Genomic DNA, 23,084 nt, shown 5'->3' on the forward strand with positions numbered 1-23,084 from the left:
ACTAAACTACTTGGTGTTCTAATCAATGATAAACTCAACTTTGACCCTCATATTCAACAAAATATCAGAAAAAAACATAAAAAAATAGAAATACTCTACAGAAAAAAGACAATTCCTTACCACTAGAACCAAAACTACCCTGGCTAAAACCTTCCTGCTCCCATCACTTCTCTACTGTTCCTGTATACTAACCAATCTGCGGAACTCCACCAAAACTAAACTAGAGTAATGCTACAATAAAGTTGCAAAGTTTGCAACCAACTCCATCTACCATACACATCACTGGGCATCCTTCAAAGAATTAAACTGGTTAGAATTAATACAACAGCTTTCATATACACACCTAATTACAACATGCATCCTATTTTATATGGCCACTGCCTATCCAGCTCAAGAAGACCTAATACAACATTAAAAACCAAGCAGAACCCTTGGATCTGAACAAAAAAAAACTCCTTGAAATCTACAAACCTTCTAGAAACCCAAGACAATATCTATATTCACACTCTGTTGCTAAATCTTGGAACCCTTATGCTAACTGCTAGCCTACCTTTCTTTAAAGCCTTCCTAAAATAACACCTAAATAAATTATGTGTATGTACATGCATAACCCCAGGCTAATATACAATCTGCCCTTCTGTACCATCTTCAAGTACGTTAACATGTCCACTACCATTAAGCACTGTCAAGACTGGAAGAAAATGTGCCGTACTACTCCTATCTTCTCACATCCTTATGAGCTAATCTAAACAGCACAAGTATTCTTCCAGTTCAAACATGAAGAATGGTATTGTGCAAATATCCTATCACTGAGGCAGTGACACTGTATCACGCTAAATTCTTGTCAAATTTGTAAAAGTGTTGCAAATTTGCAATTTTGTGTAAGGTGTTATCAAGATAAACATGCAATGTATTCACTGTCTACTAATTTTGCTTATATGTTGTGTAAAGTTTCATCACAGTTAAAGTAGCAATGGACTCGCTGTATACTTATATATTGTAGTTTGCTTGTAAGTCTTGTCATTTTCTAAAATTGTAGAGCTTTTCTGCTCGGGTTTCCAGTGAAAACGGGTCTTGTGACCCAGTCAGACAATCCTGGTTAATAAGTGTCAAACAAATAAATAAATAGATAAGTAAGTCACAACTCTGTCGCTGTCGGCTTTTATTCCCAAGATAACTTATATGTGTACTTGCATGTCTGACATGTCCTGAACTGTTACCACGCATACACATCTATGCAGATATATGAGAAGGGTAGATGATGATGCATACAATAGTGGATTTCCATTGAGTCTGTTATTTTCTGTGGAATAATAAAATAAGTTCTACTTGTCAGTGAGACTTAATTTCCCAAATAAGACCAATACAAACAAATGCAGCTACAACTGTATATTAAAGAATAGCAACATATAAATACAGCAACCAATTGCTTAAATAACTAACATTCAAATACCACTCTGAAAACTGTATATCACTCTGCAAACTTCAGTTTTGACTCCAAATGAACTATTTCTATTAGTGCCAGTTGGCGTTCTCATGTGGGGGGGGGGGTAAAAGTGGCTGCAATGGCAAGTAATTAAATGGTAAAGGAGGAGAGAGGGAGGGTAAAACAGGTGGAAGCTAATCACCTTAGTGAATGCACTCTCCCCAGACACCAGTGCTGAAATATACCAGTATCTCCCCTCTGGTGACACCATTACATTCCCTTTTTCAGCATGTTTTTTCCATTGGTGAATGCAATGTTGTCATTCGAGACTTCTTTTCCCTAAATAAGACCAATACAAACAAATGCAGCTGCAACTGTCTATTGCAGAAGAACAACAGATAGATACAGCAATCAATTGCTTAAATAATTTACATTCAAATACCACATGAAAGACTTCAGTTTTATCTCCAAACAAACTGTTTCTATTAGTGATGTTTGCTGTCCCCCCACCTGTTCTGGCTATCTACTCCAGCAACTGCGTGACATACACAGTACATCCTCGGCTCCAACATGACTTCTGACTTTGCCTGCACTGATTTTTCACCCTTTGTGGAATATAACATCTATCTTATGTTCAGGAAAAGAAAGAGTGAATGAAAGAGGGGTAAAAGAGGGGACAACATCCTTTGCCCACCAACATGGGCTAAAATGCTGTCCCCTTCCTAATTTTTCCCCAAACCAAATTGAATCTAAAGTACTTTGGTGTATGAATGAACAAGATAAGTCTCAAATTATATTATGAATGTGAAAAGCAAGCTGCAAGTTAAGTAAGTCCTAGCCCACATCATTCAAGTGAATGTCATTAATAATATAAAAGTCAGGATCAGGCTTATCAAAGTCATGATTCTCTAACACTGAGACACTGAACTGTTTGTATGTTGCAGTTATTCTGTGATTCAAGAATCATTTAGAAACTTAAATTACTGCTGGTTAGCAGGCTTTGGTCCATGTTAGCTTAGGCAGGACGGATGACATTGATGTGTGTCAATGAGAACTTATTACATAATATGGTAAGATCAGCTAAACTCCTACTGAGATGGATGCTTTTTAGAGTATATCAGAGGTCACTACAACACAAATGAACAATTAAAATGTCTGAAACCCTATTGTGGTTAAATAATTTCTCAGCTAATTGAAGGAGCTGCAGCCAAGAGAGGTATGGGCAACCTGCCCAATCTACTGTCCACTGAGCAGGATTAAGGCCAAGATGCTATTAGGTCTGATGGAGGCTTTGAAGGCTGCCCTGTAGATGTAGGAGGGAACAATGATCATTGTCTGGCATGCACCTAAAAAGAACATTATAAAAATCATCTATGTAACTTAAAAAGGCATCTGATTTCCATCTACCTGAGTGCATTATCACGTCCATTGAACACCCCTTTTTGAATAGTCAGTTGCTCTACCTAAACTAAAGGAGTGAAATGTGTATCCCTTGTGATAATTTCCCAGGCAAACCAATTATTTTCTCAGCATGGAGATGACATCTGCAGGTGACAAGCACAGCCCATTGGGATATTGGAACACCAGCGCATGTGACAGAAGTTTGCCCAAAATCTTTTCTATTGCCTTGGCCCAAGGGACTGGGACAGGATGCAAATGTTTTGGCTTTCTGTAAGTAAATCTGCTGACATATTCCAGATTGGACTGTTTTAGATTTTCTTAACCAAATTACCAGATATGATTTTGTTATAAAGACATTAAACCAACATAATGACATAGCAATTCATTAATTCTGAAGACACCAACATAAAGCCAAGTAAGTAATGTTGCCCATAAAACTAGTGATCTTATTGTCAATGGCAACAATTTGAATTCTATGGGTTTTCTCACATCTCTGAGGGTGGAATTCATGCGGCTCTAATCTTTCCATAATCTATTGATAACCCAGTGATGTGCCAGATTGGGAAGGCCCAAACATCGTGCTCAGCATTCTAGTTCTGTAATTTCTATATGAAGAGAGCTGGGGGAGTCTTTCACTGTACATCTGTATACAATTAAATGGATCATGGTGTCCAGAAACAAACATCTGTCAGTCACTGGCAGGTTGAAATAAAAAAAAAGTGTAATATCTTCCAGTGTTTACAGCCCAAAGTTTCTCAATAAAGTCAGCATAATTCCTCTCAAATGAGCCATATGTTTGAAGGGATCAGTGTGGGAAAAAGGTCCACTTCTCTAGTCAGCATCAAGAACCTGGTAATGTGGAGATGGTGCAACCTGTCAGCTATATCATTCAGAACCCGTGGTACATGCTTAACAGAGAAAGAGAGATTCATTTTCAAACTGAGTTGTACTAAAAGCCTCAAAACAGACTGTAATCTACATGATTGCAAGGACCTACTCAACAGGATATGAACAATTTCTTCATCGTCAGAGTTAAAAATAAGTCTTTAATCCCTTAGATGATCCTGCCAAATGTATACCGCAGCCCAAATGTGGAGAAGTTCTATGCAAGTAATGTCCCTCCTTTATGACTTAGATGAGGAAGCTGGCCAGCCCACTAAAAACTGTTTTCCCACAAAGAAACAACACATTTCTGTACTGGCTGCAGCATCTGTAAAAAGCTGGAGAGAGTCTGATGTAACTCAATTGGTTTGCCGTAATGAAGTCTGTTAAACTGACCCAGGAATATACTCCATTAATGTAAATCCTCTTTTATATTTTCAGGCTAAGTACCCCATGATGTTTCTTCTACCCTCCTTCAAAAGTTTGGATAAAGACCTTGTAAAGGTTCTGCTTGAGGATATGGCTCTACAAGCAAAATTAAGAGAACCCAAGAGCGATGTTATCTGACTCTAGCTTACTTTTGGACCTCCTAGGAAGTCAACAATGTTTAACTTCTGTCTCTGTAAGTTATCACTGGGTAGCTTAAATGATTGCCAAATCACATCAAATTCAATGCTTATGAATTTAATACAGTAGGTCAGACCCTTCATCTTATCCTTGGCTAATGAGATCTCAAGATGATTGCAAAGCTCAATGAATTTGTCTATCCTTATCCTGACACCTTGCTTGCCTTCCCAATGATAGGAAAGTCATAAAGGTAAAGAATGTCTGCCTAGTTTATGCTCTTTTTCTACCAGCATCAATGTAAAGCTGCACTAAAATAATCAACGATGGCACACGTGGGGATGCAACACATTGGCATGGCCCAGGCAAAATATAATTGACTATGAAAAGAGAAGTCCAGCCTGGGTAAGTCCTGCTTAAAAATGAGCACAAGGCAAAAAGCTGAAATGATGTTAAGTTTTCTTTACCAAGGATACTTAAAAGGTTCTAATATTTTTTGCAGTGCCATCCAAAGTGAAATATTTTACACTTGTGTCATCTTTTAAAATAACATAATTGATTGCTGACGCCACTAAGGTAGAAAAGTGATTAATTAAATTAAATTCACCCTCTTTTTTCTTTGGAACTAAATCAATTGGAGATGTCATGAGCTGGTCCCAGGGTGAAGCTGTTAGTGGGCCAATCATCCTATCTGATTTTAATTCTTCTTTAAGGATGGTTAAAATTATGCTCTCCTTCTCCACTGCAGAATTCAAGTTCTGTATTGTTAAAGGTAGCAGTGAACTTCATTGAGAAAGTTTGACAAAAAAACTATCTAACATGTTTGCTGTCTTGTGGTCTGGGTAAAATTGAAGTTCTTAGGTGAGCAAAGCTAACTTAATGGGAGAGTGCATTGCTTTGGGGTTGATGATCCTACATGCAAGGTGATCCTCTGCAGTTTTGAAAGGAGCCTCTCACACTGATGAGGCCCTACTGTTTCCAAAGGGGTCATTTTTTTCATTGCTGTGTATCCCTAGAGTTGGCCTGGCTTGACTCAACTTTTGCCAGCAGTTAAAAGTGAGGTGACATTTTTGCCAGCAGTTAAAAGTGTGGTCACATTTACCACATGGCGTGCATGCATGAATGAAGCATTATTCTGGGAATCTGAGTTAGCATTCATGTTACTTTAAGAAGGTCTGTCCAGTATAGCACTCAACCATGTGTTGAGGTGCCAGTGATCCCAACTTAAATCTTTATTAGCCACTTTTAATTTCTTGAACCTTTCACCATAACCCACCCAAGCCATCCCTCCACAAATGTGATGGGCTTCCCTAATGGTCCTTAGGTAGGACAAAAAAGGCAATGTCAACAGAGTGTCCTTCTCAGTAAGAACTGCCATATATATTAGGACATCTGCTACCCAGGACTTCCAATTTTTGGGGAATTGCTTACTGCTCGATAATTTACATAGAGCAGCCAAAAGAGCCACCAAATCCTTAGAGCCTGACTTTTCTGCTTCCGGTAATCTTTTTATCCCATTGGCATCCCCCAAATCAAAATATCTATGTACTCTCCCTTGATGATTTTCTACCAGTTTAATTTCTCCAAATATTTTGGGTTTCTAATACCATGATGGAAATGGATCCCAAGCCTAAGACAGGATATATTTAAAGTTTATGAAATTAATATTGTTTCAGTCTTTGATGTTAACCAAAAGTGCTCTTCACAGCAATCACAATGGGACCAGAACTGACTTCTTCTGCATTTCATAGGGAGTTGCATGCATTTTGAAATCTGACTTTAAATTCTTTTTTATGAGACACCTTGGTTCTACTACTGTTGGAACTTCCTGAGTATCATTCATCCACATTGTCCTCATTTCTGCCTGCAAATCATGGTGTTTTATGACTTTGTGTGTCCCTGTATGTAAGCCACTGTAATCACAGGAGGAAGCAATTTCAAAGATCAGTGTTACTTTTGCCTTCTTTTCATGAACTACTATATTTGATTTCTTACATTTCTGAACTGCTGGTAGTGGGTAATCGCATGTGATATAAACCTCATCATCCTCTGTAATGCTTTGTGGCTCATGCTTCCAATGCGTCTCAGGTACTTCAAAATTGTAATGTTTGCACAATCCTCAGTGCAATAGTCTTGCCACATTATCATGCCTTTCAGTATACAAGCCCTCTGCCCTTAGTGTATCAAACCCAGCAACAAGATGGGTGACTAGTTTTGTTTTACAGAACATGCATGTTGCTTCCACATGTTCATTGAACTTTGTAAACCAACATGTACATAGTCCACTATCCTGGGCCACTAGTATTAATTTTCATCTTTTGGTGTAAATTCACCTCTACTTAACCATTCCTGCATCAGATCTGATCAACATGAGGTTGTTCTAGGAGTTTTCTGTACTTGCAACTGTATTTATGCCTTTTCCACATTTCCTGCCTTCTCATCTGATTTTTCTCGTAATATTATTTCTTCTGTTTTTTTGCACATTCAATTGCTGTCTGATTTACATCTACTTCTGGTTTGGTTTTCATTCCTGCATGACTCTGATATGCGTCTGCTAAATAAAGCAGGGAAGTCATCTTAGATTTGCTCGCTTTGTGTTACAAAACATTCCCTATGTTTGGAGTCAGTGATGTCAGCAAATATGTATGTAGTCCTACAATTGCAGATCTATACATGTAATCAGTTTTGAGCAGGCCCATACCTCCTTCATAACAAGAAATATATGATCTTGCTATAAACTGATTTTTATATATCATTTCATAAGCTTGAAGCAATTTTATTGTCTTCCCATCCAACTAATCCAATACATTTTGGGAACAGTCAATCACCCAAAAACTGTAAGTTAAAACAGAAAGAGCAAATTGGTTTATAGCTTGGATCCTGTTTGTAGATGCCAGGGTGTTTTCAGTATACATCTTAGTCTTTTAAAATATTACCTACTGAGTTTTGTTCACATTTGTTCATGTTTTATTATTTATCCTTCATCATTTCCCAAATATTTATACACTCCATTCTGCTCAAGTTATTTTATATCACATTCCTGTCTGAGACAGTTATTTTCTTGAAGCTGCTTTAAATTTTGTTTTCGTCATTTATCAATACCAAATGACATTCTTAAATCATTTGAAAAAGTTTTAATGACTTCCAATTGTGCTTTCAGCTCCTTATCTGATGAACTATACAGTTTCAAATCATCCAAAAAAAGATGAGAAGTTGTAGCCATGACCTTATCTGTTAAGTACACATATTAATGAATTAAGGGCAAGACAAAAGAGCTGTAGTGACAGAGTCACCCTGGAATACCCTCCTTTGAATTTTTATCCATGGGATAATAAGTTCCCCAGGATTCACAAATCCTCTGTGTAAGAGTAGAGGAGGCTTACACAGAAATGCCAGTGTAAGAATAAGACTGCAGCGCGCCATGCATATTAATGAGGGCACGATGCCTCAACTCCAAGGCTAACACAGAACATGCAAGAGTGTAGGGGGCATGTCGGGCTGCCGAGCAGTCCAAAAATCCACGCCCCTGCAAGTATCACAATAGGGAAATGTCAAGTGACATGAGCGAGTCCGCTGAAATGTGTACATACCCAACACTACACTCCCCCACATTCTAAACCCCAGTACAATAATAAAATATAAAACTTTTATTTTTTATTATCATTTCCGATATAGCTGCCCGTATTTGCGCATGTTTGCACATGTTTGCCCATTGCTTAGCTACAGTTAGCAGTGAGACATCGAAGAGGATAATAAGAAACTTATATGCAAAGTAAGCAAAATAGTAATAGCGTAGTGGTAGAACCTTCGCACTAAGAGGAGGCATTCCCGGTTCGAGTCCCACCTCTTCCCTTTTTATTTTCTATTGGAAATCCGTATATGAAAAGAACTCCTTCCATTTACCAATGAAATTTTAGTAAAAAGCATTGAAATGGCTTATGTAGTAGTGAACAAATTTTATATATATATATATATATATATATATATATATATATATATATATATATATACATAAGAAAGTGAAATTGTTATGCATACTGATGAATGCAGAAGTAATGTATCTTAAGCAAAGTGAAGCACTGCTAAGCAAAGTTAACCAGTATTAAGCACAATTCAGTATAATTGCTCATAGTAGTGCTTTAACTACCACAATAGCTTTGCACAGAGCTGCGCATCACGTCAACTAGCGCAAAAAGAACATGTGTGCGTGTAGCTGTGCACCGCGCTAACCAGTGCAATGTCGGGCAACATAGAGCAACATCGGGCAATGTAGAGCAGCATCGGGCAACTTAGAGCAGCGTAGAGCAACGTTGGGCAAAGTCGAGCAAAGTTGGTAAAACATAGCCACACCTCCTAGCCAGTCTGGCCAGTAGTGAAATAAAAAGCAATAACAGGCCTCGAACCCGGGATACTGTGCACCATAATCACAGTACTGAACCACTAAGCCATGACATCTTTACATACATATGCACTTTCAACACACACATACATATCAATGTAAGTTTACCCATTGCTAAGCAGGTGTAAATTCAGCTGCATTTTTTCAAAACTGGCCAATCACAAATAAGTGTGGGAAATGATGCATATTTAAGCTCCATAGGCGGGAATACTATCCATAACTGGTTGTAGCTCCCATCTGCAGGCAGCAATGGCCGGTGCTGGAGAGGGCTCTCATTTTCGAGCACAACGTTGGGGCATTGAGGAGTCAAAAGTTATGATTTGGTTCCTTGTCCACCATCATGAGGATAGACTCCTGCGGGGTCAGTACCAGGGCACCCAATACAAAGCGGAAGCTTGGGACGGTCTAGCTCATGAACTCACCAGTGCCACAGGCGTCCCTTGGACTGGTGAGCAGGACAGACACCACCATGCAGACCTGAGAAGATACAAGGCAGATCAACTGGACCAGTGGATCCAGGAGGCCCGTGGGATGCCAAATGCCCCACTACTGAGTAAGTAGCCATAGAATTAAGTATGTAAGAATTGCTATTCTAGTGTATACTATAGATAGGTATATCTCAATATCACTTCAATTACTTCACAGCTGCAGGTGTCCGTGCTGCGAATCAGCAAGCCTATGCAGATAGGTTGCTAAGGCTGCACCATCAGGCAGATTAGTAAGTATTCTGCATGTACTGTTATGTAAAATAAATGAGAGAGCCTGAAAAATGTGTTTAAACACAATAAATAAAGGTATAATAATTCTCTAATAATTATTTGGCATGTACTGTCATATAAAATAAATGAGAGAGCCTCTAGAAAAGTGTTTAAAGTCTTTAATGAAGGTATAATTCCTGGAGTGTGTCTGTGTCATTTTCTTTGATATGTTGTATTCTTGCATTATAGAAATAGTATTGTTGTATTAAGCGCTGTTAACACACAGTTGGGTAGGCCCATATAAATTGGATGAAGGGAGTGCCAGTAGCTTTTAAGCATATTCACAGTCCTCAACTGTTGGTTCATGCCCAGCATGTACAGGTTAATCTGGCACATGAGTAGCTTGGTATTGTGTTCCCCGGAAATGTCATTGTGCTGGCAGAAATGTAGGGAGCTGTTAACATATAACTGATATTTTCACATACACATATCTAGATAAGTATATGAAAGTAGAGCTGTCAGTGTACCATCTCAGAAGTAGTGTGTCTGAGCAACTCACAAAATATGTAGCAGTAACATCTGCATCCTGGACAGTTTGTATGTCAGATACAGCCCATGTATATAAAGATCTAGCAAAACCCATTTCACGATCTAAGGACAAATGTGTAGTGTAATAATACATGTAGGGGACATATAACTGCAGTCAACAGGAATGTAGTGTAAATTAAAAGGCTATATAAGTTGTTAATGGAGCTATCATTTTCCACCCTACTGTATGTGCATAAGAAATGCAATTCCACAACTCAATGGGTATGTCTAATCTCAAAACATTTGTTGGGACATATGTCATATTGGTTTATAAATATCTGCATTTATTTTGATGCATGTGCTCTGTTCAAATACCACAATATTGGTGGCCTGTTGCCATCAATTAAACCTGCATGCTGTTGTAATATCCACTGGTGTCCCATATATGCATGTGTCATGCTTACTGTTCAACTGTTGGAACTCCGGTGTGTTGTGTTAATGGGAACACTTCTGCATGCTGTTATAACTAATTGGGAATGCTGTTGACTGTTACTAACCCATATTTTCATTAAATCCTCCTAAACATAGAACATATGGGAAGGCCGGTCCCAGTGGACCCACCTGTCCCACCTCAGCTGGAGATGGCACCTGGCACCAGCAGGTCCGGTGCCCAACCTGGGACCTCCTCCTCCATTGGCCTTGTGCCACCTTCAGCTGGAAGTACTGCAGGGGATGGGGCTCATCCCCCCCATGCAAGCATGGGCAGAGGAGGGCCACCTATCACCCTCAGAATGGTCAGGGCTGTGGTGCGTAGGAAGATCGAGTGTTCTGTCACTGATCCCCTACGCCAGCTTGAGGCACGAGTGGTGTGAATCATGGGTGAGCCTGCCCCTCCTACACAGCCACCCTCTGGGCTGTGAAGGTGCAGTGGTGACTGCCCATGGTTGGGGATCTCAGTTCCACTGTTGCCATCTGTGGGCTCATGGGCTTGCGATTTCCAAACATCCTTCCCCATCAATGGTGTTCACCCACCACATGTGTCATATTCTGCCCCTGTATATGTCTTGTTTGTCTTGACTGTTTACCTACCCAACCTACCTTCCGAAGTATACCTACTTCCCCTACCCCACATTTCACTCTCACCTGAAAAAAAAGGGCATTCTGCTCCCAAAAAACATTATGCCCCATACATAGCTGCCCTTTTTGCACACATGTCCGCTAGACACATAAACTGATATTTAATTGGCAGTACAACATACTTTGCTGTCCTCACCCCTCTTACAGGGGTTGAAGGTTTCGTATTTCCCTCCAAATTTATTGCATATGCACAGCTGTTGCTGTTAAAGAAATGGGCAGCTATGTGCCTTCCTTACACCCGTCCTGCACATCCCAAGCTGTTTTCCCTACTGTCTTTCCCTCTTTGTACCCCGTTTTCACCACTTTCCTATCTCCCCATTTTCTTTTCTTTGAAAGAAATGAGTGCGGGGGTTAGCGGGAGTAAGCACCTTTAAGCAGTAGTTAGTGGGTTTGCACGAATGTGTGCCTGTGTGTGCTTGTGTGCACTTAGCTAAGCATCGTGCAAACCCATGCAAACTCGCTTACAACTGCATAAAAGTGCCTTAGTCACTCTGTATGTCTGGGCCCTTGTTCTGCTCAGCAGCAAAATAAAATACCTCTGTCAGTCTTGAACCCCAGACCTTGTACATACTAAACTGCATGAATTACCACTGAGCCATGGTAAACATCCAACAGATTCGTGCTGAAATCAATATATCATGCATCAGAATGAGTGAATGTGAAGGACAAATAGCAATGCCATAACACAAATCCCGTTCTGTGGATCTTTACCAGCAGTTCTTGTGGAATTGCATTACATGACTGTGAAAAAAGAACCAGCCATTCTAGCAGAAAATAATTTTACAGCAGCACTTTACAACCCCCACACAGTATCATAGCAGGACAAACACTATCATATCTGATTAGGGCAGAGGCCATACTTCCCAACTGTGACTAATTTTCAGGCATGTCCCTGATTTTGAGACAGGTTTTAGCTGTGTCCCTCTGAATCCCTCTGAAAGCTACTGACATTAGGCAGAAAGGTGCTGAATTACACTTAATGAGTAATGACAATAAGTAAGAGTTAGACACTGCTTGTACATCAGGAAATGTGTATTAATCCATATGCTCTGGTTCTCTCAAAGTCTCAACTTAATGTCTCTAATATTGTAAAGGTGTACCTCACTTCTACCTACTTTTCTCTGAGTCTGTTCAAATATGTACCTGAGTGTTTGAGAGTCCTGGCAGAGGCAGAAACACACAGGCATATCAGCTATTCTGCTGTTACACACTGTGCAAATAGCTTTGGAAGGAGTTCCCAAAGCATACCATTATGTAGGAGTACAACACTGAAATACCAAGGGATGTAGTCACGTACTGGTAGCAACCAACTGTGACAATGCCATTGTTCCAGTGCTGAAAAGACCGGTGTGGTGCACAGACAAAAAATAACAGTCTCACCTCTGGCTACCATCTGGATAGGTCCACAGATGGGAGCTACACAGACAGACTACTTGCCTTGGTAAACTAACAGGTACACAGCAACCCTTTAAGTCCAGCAAGATAAAGTTCACACTTTAATACATAATGCAATCTGTCCTTCTGCACTCCTACCCAAATGTACAATAAGCCTGTGTGTTCAGGGTCTACCAAGGATGTAGGTAGGCATTCTTGGCACTGAAATTTGTCCAGTTTTCTTGAGCAGCATGTGCTAATGTCAACACTAAAAAAGCACAAACTGTTCAAAAGTGAGTAAAGTAATATTCACAGTATAGCAGTTCACAAACAGTTAATGTGTCAAATGACTACATCTCAATAATTACTTTTGTATGGAAGTTAATTGTATAAGTAGAAAAGAAACTACATACACCCATGTATCTTGTGTTAGCATCTGTAGGGGTGAGTACAATTCTACACTGACAACTGTGTAGTGGAAGTGGCAACATTCAGGTCTGAGTACAACATTTAAATCACTGGCTACACCCCTAGCTTCAGATATAAGAACTATACCAACCTTCTGACTTACACAACAGTGTCCACAGCAAACAAGCATGGGCCCCACTTTGGAAAGCTGAAAGGGCTACGCCTACCTGACATAGAAATTTATAGCATTGGGTTGCTATGACAGTGAGTACTGCAATTACCACACAGCAGGCTGCATGCAATTACCAAATGGTGGCCACCAATTGGTGCAGAGGCCATCACATGCACATGTGCAGATACCTATAAAAACAGGCTGTACTTGCTGGCCACACATGTAATCATCCCATTGCAGATGCTGAGAGAGAGAGAGAGAGAGAGAGAGAGAGAGAGAGAGAGAGACAGACATGCTGAGAGAGAGAGAGAGAGAGAGAGAGAGAGAGACAGACAGAGACAGAGAGAGAGAGAGAGATGCACAACCCCACCCACAACTAGTATGGTATACTGGTAATACTGTAACTGGACTTTACAATCATTGCAATGGATTACGTATTTCATTATGCATTAGCTGGATATATACCTCCTGTGGCTAAGTAGTGCATTGTGTCACATACAGCATGCCATGTACTGTTGAATAGTTTTACTTAGTGGTTTCTCTTTGTTGCTGTGCAGAAAATGTTTTAATATATAGAGCGTGTCAGGCACTGTCAGGCAGTTGTGGGTTGAGCACTGATATGTGGTATTGAAAGTGTGTATCCTCTGACAGACAATAGTTTGCTATTTATGTCAGTTCAGTGATATCTGTACTGTAGAATGTTGTGTGCCACATGACTTGCTCACACATATTGTTTTATTGTCTTCCAGGGTCATGTCCCACCATCGCAATCCTGCCTATAGCCGTGCAGAGGATGAGATACTAACCAACTGTCTCATCCAACAGTACACCCTGCTATTTTTAAGAACCAGCCAGGACCAGCATGAGCGGACTGCACTGTGGCAGGATGTTGTCCGTAGGATAAATGACATAGGCATGCATAACCAGACTTATGAGCAGGTATGACATCACTGCAGTGATTTACTTAGACATGTCCGGCAGCATGCGTCTGATGTCCGTAGGCAACAGCTTGCCACAGGTGGTGGGGTTGCCACCCATCCCCCCCTCACCAGAGTGGAGGAGCTGCTCCTGAGCCTGAAGGCTTCTGGCCAACAACAACAACAGCACACATGCATTATCATGGAGGCGGGAGCCCCCCAGCAAGTTCACATGGAGCGTGCAGGTAAGATGGCATATCTGTAGACTACTGTTACCTCTATTGTTAGATCATGCATATGTGAGATGTGTACTGTGTAGTTAGAAGATGTGGAGCCTGGTGTTGTTCAATACTGATAATTTGGAACATGATGTGTAGGCCTGTGACTGTTGACCATTATGCTAGTGTAAGATTGCAAACCCACAGTAGCAATGCCACAGTTGTTGCCACTGAAAAACTGTTTCCTATCCTTGTAGGTCCCTCTGGTGTGACAGCAAGGCAGCAGACCCATGCTGGTGAGTGTGTTCTACATTTAATATTGCTAATAAAATGTGCATGTCATAGGTGAGGTGTAAGCCATGTACACATGTAACACACCTAAGCATAATGCAAGCTGTGCATGTTTGCTGTGAGACTAAGCACATCTCAGTAATGTGAGTGGCTGCCTCAAACACATGCAATACACAGAGCATCCCAAACAATTGTGGCAACACTATAGTGGACATCGGATAGGCAGTTGATACACATGTACACGACATACACAACTCTGTCATATGCAGTACATGTTAATATGCCTCACATGGCGTATTCAGACATACGCTGTAAGGTCACACTCCAGTATCCCAAATGTCATCCACACAGCACACATAATATACCTGACATGTACAGGCCTATCATGGGGCAGTGCAACACTCTCCAACACACAACACATTCATGTTAGGCAATGCTCCCTATTGGGCACCTTACAAACCTATGTAACAACTGGCTGTGAAATGGTGAATGTAGCCATGGTACTGCGGTTCATGTACAGCATGATAGGTGCCGGTCTGACACACATAAGTAGCCTTGAGTGACCACATGATGCTGCATGATGATGGCTCATGATACAACACGCCATCCAGTTACAGTAACCACAGTACTACACATAGTATTCATTGCTATACACCTCAGTGTTGTGTGTGTGCAAACATATGCACCTATACACAATATGCATGGCAATCACCATTTGCACAAAGTGACACATATATGTCTTGTAATGCTATTGAGTGTTTGGGTCACATGACACGCATTGGGTATGTGTGATGTTTAATGTTGCAGTTGTGTTGTAGCATGCCATGTCATGGCTGGCACTGGCATGTCCACAATATGTTCTACACTCACCATAACTACTGTACAATGGCTATGTTGAGCAATGGTATTCCATCAGGTATACACGCACCACTCATCCTGTGTGTATACATAGCATGCATGAGCTAAACTGATGTCCACAATTATCTGCTAAAGACACAGATGCTCTAATCAGTAACGGATATCTATGTGACACACAGATAAACACCCAGCCATGGTATGTATACCTGTGAGTGATAGTGCACAGCACATTGCAGAGCTTGTAATACTTGCACAGCGATGTTGTGTCCATGTACACATTGCATTCCAGGGTGAGGACAATCACTGAACAACGCACATGCATCAAAGCCATGTATACTGTTATTAACAAGGACTCTCTACACTCGCACTGCATGCTGTTGAGCAACACACGTCCTGCATGCTGACACGTGTGATATGACTGTTTGTCTTGTGATACTGTACCCCACCACCAACCACTATTGGGTATGTTCTGGATTGCTGGTGGTGTGTGTGTGTGTGTGTGTGTGTGTGTGTGTGTGTGTGTGTGTGTGTCTCTGCTTTAGTCAGGAGTGTATTTGTGTGCATGTGTGCATGTGTTCATGTGTGCATGTGTGCATGTGTGCATGTGTGCATGTGTTCATGTGTGCATGTGTTCATGTGTGCATGTGTGCATGTGTGCACGTGTGCATGTGTGCATTTGTTCATGAGTTCTGACATCATGTACAGGTCGTAAAGTGTGTTTCCTGTCTTCCTCTTACAGGTGCTGAGGTTGGGCTGGTTCACTGCAGCAGGGAACCTGATGTCACTGACTCAAATAGTGATAATGAGGATAGGTGTGTTGAGGCACAGGCATGTTTACCAGGGTCTGTTGTTGGGCCACCAATCGACGGTACACAGCTGTCCACCCCATCCATGCACACAGTCATACTGCCAATACATCCCTCATCACCAATGCCCTTATCTAAGGGGCAGTCTACAGTCAGCAATGGCTAGGACAGTGTGGTACCTATGGCACATGCATCCAGACACAGCAGCCATACCCAGAGGTCTGGAATGGTACCACATAGGCAGATGTCCAGGGGTTCTCGTCGGAGCACTGCTGGTCATCATGCCCCTGGCAGACATGCCACAGGTCTTACAACCTCATGCATGTTCCAGGCTGTCATGGAGGCACAGGCACATATGGAACGGTACACCAGACAGGGACTAAGGGCACAGAGGGCACATAACACCACTTTAACTGACAGTATCCATGACCTAGCAGGTGCCATCTGTAATTACACTGAGGTCATGGATAGACATTGTGGTGAGACATTACATGCCCTCCGCAATGTCATGTCCATGTGCCTGGACAGTGCGGGATGGGTGAGATGTCGATGTGGACATATGCCAGCAACATCAGCAGCTGGAAGTCGCTGCAGACGTCCCTCAAGTCACAGCCCCTCCCGCAGTGCCAGTACCAGCCCCAGCATTGTTGGGGGTGGGCTGTCCATAGACTGTCCTAGAAGACCACGTGCACATAGCTCTGGACAGTCCCAGCAGGGACCATGGTCCAGTGTACATATGTCTACCTCTGAGGATAGTACTTAGTCTGGCTCAGTACCTGATACTGTCAGTAGCACCTCTGCCAGGCACAGGTACCGTATCCATGGCCGGAGACTGTGATCTGTAAAGCCTGGCAGGTACAGTCTGTGGCTGTCCCACAATTCCCAGTATATGGCAGATACACACACACATAAACCAGACACCTAGGGCTAACACATACCCGCACACATTACATCAACATTGGCCCATACCAGTACTCTTGGCCCTCAAACACACACACACACACACACACACACACACACACACACACACACACACACACACACACACACACACATGCACACACAAACACATGCACACACACACACACACACACACACACACACACACACATGTCGATTGTATGGCTAAATGTAGGCCTTTGGCAAACCAACAACACACCCTGTGCATATGATGAAACCTGTGCCACCTGCTGTCATCAGTAACATTGATGCAGGAACAGGCTAACATTGTGCTGATGCACAGGGTGACTTTATGGCAGTATAGCAATGTTAGCATGTTGTCAGCAGTAAAGTGTAATGTTATCCTTGAAGATGTAGCTGAGCAGCCATGATGCATTAAAGCTATGATTGTCAATGTAGTATTGTTTACACCAGTGTTAATCCCAATAGTGTATTGTCCGCCCACGTGCCACTTGGCTGATGTGTGTAGTATTGGCAGCATGTGTTAGAGAGTGGACAGTACGTGTGAGATGTGTGCAGCACAAGTTTGCAGGTGTACATTTGTGAACATGGTGGAGGTGCACTGTCTGCATGTACGTGCATAGTGGACACATGGATAGGGTGACATGCCCTGTATTACAGAGTGTTAACACTCCATAGTTTGTATTGGTGGCCAGTATGCATTGTACTACACACATTTTGGAATTTGGGTACACCTGTGTGTATGACATGGTCTGACACTGTGCTGTGGGTGATACTGTTACTATCTGCCATTGGTTTGCATTCTGGTAGTATACATAACCTCTTCAGCCTGACCATAAACAATCGTTAGATGATGTCTTGATAACTGACAGATGTAGGACACACAGTAACATTTGTACCCTTCAGGAACTATACTATGCCAGTAACCAGTGGTGTTCACCTGCACCCATTCCTGGGACCACTCCTGATTGCCATATAGCTTACTTAGGTACAAGCAAACACAGTAGGGATATGTCCGTCCACGTCTGGGAATGCATACTGTGGCCTATAATGCATTCTCTATGTGGCACACATGCTCAACAAGGGTATCATATGGACAGATACATGTTGTCAAAACCATGCTGTAAAACTATAAGCCAACTAAAGCATGGTCACCCACCTTTACAAAACATAGTATCCCCACAGTACCACATAAGTTGTAGCCCCCAACATGTTGACAGGTACCGATGGGTACATACAGCCAAGTGTTACATCATCTCTCCTTTGGTAATCCCATTTCCAAAGGTATTTTGAAATCCCTCGGTGAATCACATAAGCAATAAGGGGTCTGAATGCATATCCACAAAGGTTGTTGTACACCTATAATGAATAGCCATCACTCACAGACTTTTCTGCATTTTAACTGGTCTGAGATATACCTCAGGCATAAACCCTCACTCACACTATTCAATAGAAACCGTAATGAGTGTGCGTGACACAGATGACCTAGGCCAGGGATCACTGCAGTGGCTGAGATTGTCACAAGCATACAGATGTGACCTAAGGTCTGGAAAGCAGCAGCACACTCTGGCAAAGATAACAGATGTGTTCATGGAGAAAGCAGGGTTCCCACCTCTGGAATAATTGAGGTCACATGTACTTATATGAATTTGCCACACAGCTACCTGATGTGCAATGCACATACTGTTGTTATTGTGATATGTCATACAGTAGTAAAAGCAAAAGCCGCAGCACAGTCCCCAACTGTGTCACACACATACAGCACATACACACTCACCAAGTGCAGGATTCAAACCCCTACCTAACAACTTTATGATACTAGAGCAGCACGCATTTGCGCAACACACTATACACACTATTGGGAGTTCTCCTTTCCACAGGTATATTTGTAGGATGGTGACATCATCAGACTTGACAAAGATAAGTATATCACTTTTAAGGTGTTGTAGTTGTCTCCAAAAAGGTTGTTTCTTTACAAGGAGATACACACACATACAGTTGTCAAGTGCAAGATTCAAATCCTTACCTAACTGCCTTATGATACTAGAGCAGTATGCATTTACACAACACGCTATACCCATTATTGGGAGTTCTCCTTTCCACAGGTATATTTGTAGGATGGTGACATCATCAGACTTGACAAAGATGGGTATACCACATTTAAGGTGTTGTAGTTGTTTCCAAAAAGGGTGCTCCTCTAGAAGGAGATACACACACACTCTCATACAGTTGCTAAGTGCAGGATTCAAACCCCTACCTAACTACTTAATGATACTAAAGCAGTACACATTTACACAACACACTATGCACATCACTGGCAGTTCTCCTTTCCACAGGTATATTTGTAGGATGGTGACATAATCAGACTAGACAAAGTGGATTACATTAGGTGATATTAGGTGGGCTACATAGAAGGAATTTGTAGACACTTTGGCAATGTGATCATCAAAGGAGAGTTTACTGTCTACCTGGGTCCCCAGGGCCATAATTACATTCTCCATACATACTGGATTCCCACCTTTGTGGTAATTTCTGTGCACTTTGTTTTATCCAAAGGGGATGACTATGCATTCTTTGGCATTCTGCTTGAGGGCATTGTTTTAGCACCAGGTATCTGTCTATGTATAACCCTTCTGTAGGATGTCTGTGTCAGCAGTGGAGTCGATTATGGACCACAGTTATCAGTCATCTGCAAATTTGTTCAGCCATACTCCTCCCATGCTTGTCTGTACCTCTGAGCAGTATCTACCGAACAGGTGGGGTCCCAAGACCAATATCTGTGGGATGTCATTTGTGACTGGTTTATAGTCGGACATGGCACCCACAACTCTGAACATGTGTGTTTGATCTGTGAGCCAGTTGGCCACCCATCCTGTGACATAGTTGGCAACGTTCAAGCTGGTAAGCTTGTCCATGATGCCAGAGTGGGGAATGGTGTCGAAAGGCCTCAGTGAGGTCCAGGTGGGCTGTGTGGACTACATTCACCTCCATCTATGTCTTTGGTAACTCTTTCAAATAAGTCAGCTAGGTTTAGGAGACAGGATCTACCTTTAACAAAGCCAAGTTGGGTAAAGTCCAGTGTGTGGAGGTCCCCATTGTCTCTTTTTATGGGTTCCATGATAATTTGCTCCATAGCTTTGCAGACCAGGCTGAGTAGGCCTATAGGACAATGGTTTCCTGGTTCTGTTGTGGCACCCCCTTTGTGGAGCTGGATGACTGTTGCTGTATGCCATTCCTTGGGTACATAGCCTGTGGTAAGGTTGAGTCTGGACAGTGAATGTAGGTGAGGGCGTAGTTCCTTTTGGAGCTGGTGTAAGTCGCAGTCTGCGACACCATCCAGACCCATTGATGCTGTGTTGTTAGGTTTGGAGAGGGCTGTGTCTACCTGCATGTCCATGAAGTCTGTTGCTCTGCATTCTTCTGGGATGGACACAGGCCCTTTTGGAGGTGATGTGGGGGGGAGGGGGAGTTTGCACTGAACTTGTCCCCCAGGATGTGGGCAATGTAAGTTGGTTTAGTGTATCTTTTTTCCATTTTGCAGTAGCTGACAGCATTTTTGAGAGTTCCACCTAAATGTTTGGTATAGCTAACGAAGGCTTTGTGGCTGTTATTCTTACATTCTTTGGCAATTTGTCTTTAGAAACTGGCTTTGGATTATTTATGAGCGATCATTGTTTCTTCCTAATAATGATCAGTGATGCCTTTCCTTATATGAAATTTGCTCTATCATGTGTTCGTTCCCTCCTTCTGTTGTATAGCTCATTTATGTGTGACAACCACCAGATTGGTTTCCTATATTTGGTGGAGTGCATCATGGTTTTATTTGGCATGTCTCAATACATGCATCCTTGTAGATGCTCATAGAATGCACTTGTAAATGATTCTGCAGATTGTATAGCATTATCCTATAGCAAGGGTGCTTTTGAACTTTCCACTTTGGTCTTGAGAAGTGTGCTGTTTGCTTTAGAAACTTTTTTCACAGTGGTTTCCTTGACTGTGGGGGGGGGGGCGTGATGTGGATGTCCAGTGTGATTACTTTATGATCTGATATTACCAGCGAGGGGTTTATCTCTGTTGTGGAACACTGGTACCCCATGTTGGTGATGATCAGGTCCAGTATGTTGTCACCTCTAGTGGGTGTTGTAACCAGCTGTTCCAGAGCGTTTGAGTTTTTAAACTCTGGGAAGCATTGGGCAAAGGATGTTGTACATGAGTAATTCTCCCAGTCAGTGTTTTGGTAGTTGTACTCTCCTCATATAATGGTGTTTGGTAGGACATTTGTATTTTCCACTGTTCTCAGGAATACTGGGTGAGGTTCCTGAGACAAGGTAGGTGATCTGTAGCAGGCTACAATCTGATAAGCAGCTTTGCACAATGTTAGTTGCACTTGCATGGTCTCCAAGGCCTCATGCTGTGCCACTAACCTGAAGGTGTGGGTATCCATAGGGTAAATGGATACACCACTTCCTTTTGTATTTCACTCTGGGTTTTGGGGCCGAAGAGCCAAGGGATTGTGAGTGTTTTACATGGAACATGTCCAACAGCTCTGTGTTTGACATATCTTTGTATGTTAGGCAGAGATCACTTCTGAATAGGTGATATGCGAGAGAGTACAGCTGGAGCATTTTCAGACGGTCTGTGTATGGCATGTAATTCAGGCCGCTAATGCTATTTGTGAGGTATTTCTGCAGCCTTTCCAGTTGTTGTTGATGTCTTGTGAGGTACACAGCAAAAGGGGCATTGTACTCTATTATGGATCTAGTGAGTGATGAGTAGAGGAGAACAATGTCCTCTTCTATCCTGCATGAGACACCTTTTGTGATGAGGTGTGCCAGGTAGAAGGATTTCCGGACTACTGCGAGGATGCGATTATCACAGTTGTATCCACTGTCCACCTGTGGCCCAAGGTCTCTTATTACACTTTCAGTGTTAAGTATGATACTGCCTATGTTGTAGTTCATGGCTACAGAGTTTTTACCAAAGGGGATGACAATGCACTTTTTGGCATTGAGCTTGAAGCCATGGCTTTGACACCTGGCATCTGTCTCAGTGAGGCCCTTTTGTAGGATGTCCACATCTTCAGTAGTTTTGATTATGGCTCCTAGATTGCAGTCATCTGGAAACTTCATTAGCCACAGACCTTCCATGTTAAAGTTTACTTCAGGGAAGTAGATTCCAGACAGGACAGGACCCAGGACTGAACCCTGTGGTACTGCACTTGTCTCTGGTCTAATGTCATACTTGGAGTCTGCTACTTTCACAGTGTGTGTTCTGTCAGTTAGCCAGTTGGCATCCCATCTTGTGACATAGTGATCTATACCTAGTTTAGTGGGTTTATCTATAATTCCAGAGTGGGGGATGGTGTTGAAAGCTGTGGCAAGATCTACATAGGCTGTGTGAACCATCTTACCCTTGTCTGCGGTTCTGGTGACTGCTTCAATGACATCTATCAGGTTTAGGAGACATGATCTGCCTTTTATAAACCCAACATGCTTGTGGTCCAGTATTTGGAGATTACCTATGTCTTTTTTATAAGTTATATGATGATACATTCCATGGCCTTGCAAAGCAGGCTCATCAGGCTAATGGGCCGCTAGATCCTGGGGACCATGGTGTCTCCCCCCTTGTGTAGTGGGATAACCATCACTCTGTGCCATTCAGCAGGCACAAAGCCTGTGGTGAGGCTATGACTGAACATGGTACATAGGTGTGGTGCCTGTTCGTTCTGTAGTTTGTGTAGACCACAGCCTGGGATGTTATCTGGTCCCATGGATGCTGTGTTACTGGCTTTGGAGAGTTTTTTTTACCTGTGCAGCCATGATGACAGCAACTTTGCAGTCTTCTGTTATGGAGATGTGCTCTTTCATGGGTGAGGGGGGGTAAAGTTAGCACTGATCCTATCTGCCAGGATGTTGGCAATATCAGTTGGGTCTGTATATTTAGTGCCATTGTGATATAACTCAGAGCAGATCTGAGTGTTGCCATTGAGATTTTTGACGTAGCTATAGAATGCTTTGTGGTTGTCTTTAGACTCAGTGTTGATTCTGTTTTCATAACTAGCTTTGGAGGATTTTATCATGGATC

The sequence above is a fragment of the Protopterus annectens genome, chromosome 11.part0 (assembly GCF_019279795.1).
Source record: "Protopterus annectens isolate FY-2018-M chromosome 11.part0, PAN1.0, whole genome shotgun sequence".
NCBI lineage: Eukaryota > Metazoa > Chordata > Ceratodontiformes > Protopteridae > Protopterus > Protopterus annectens.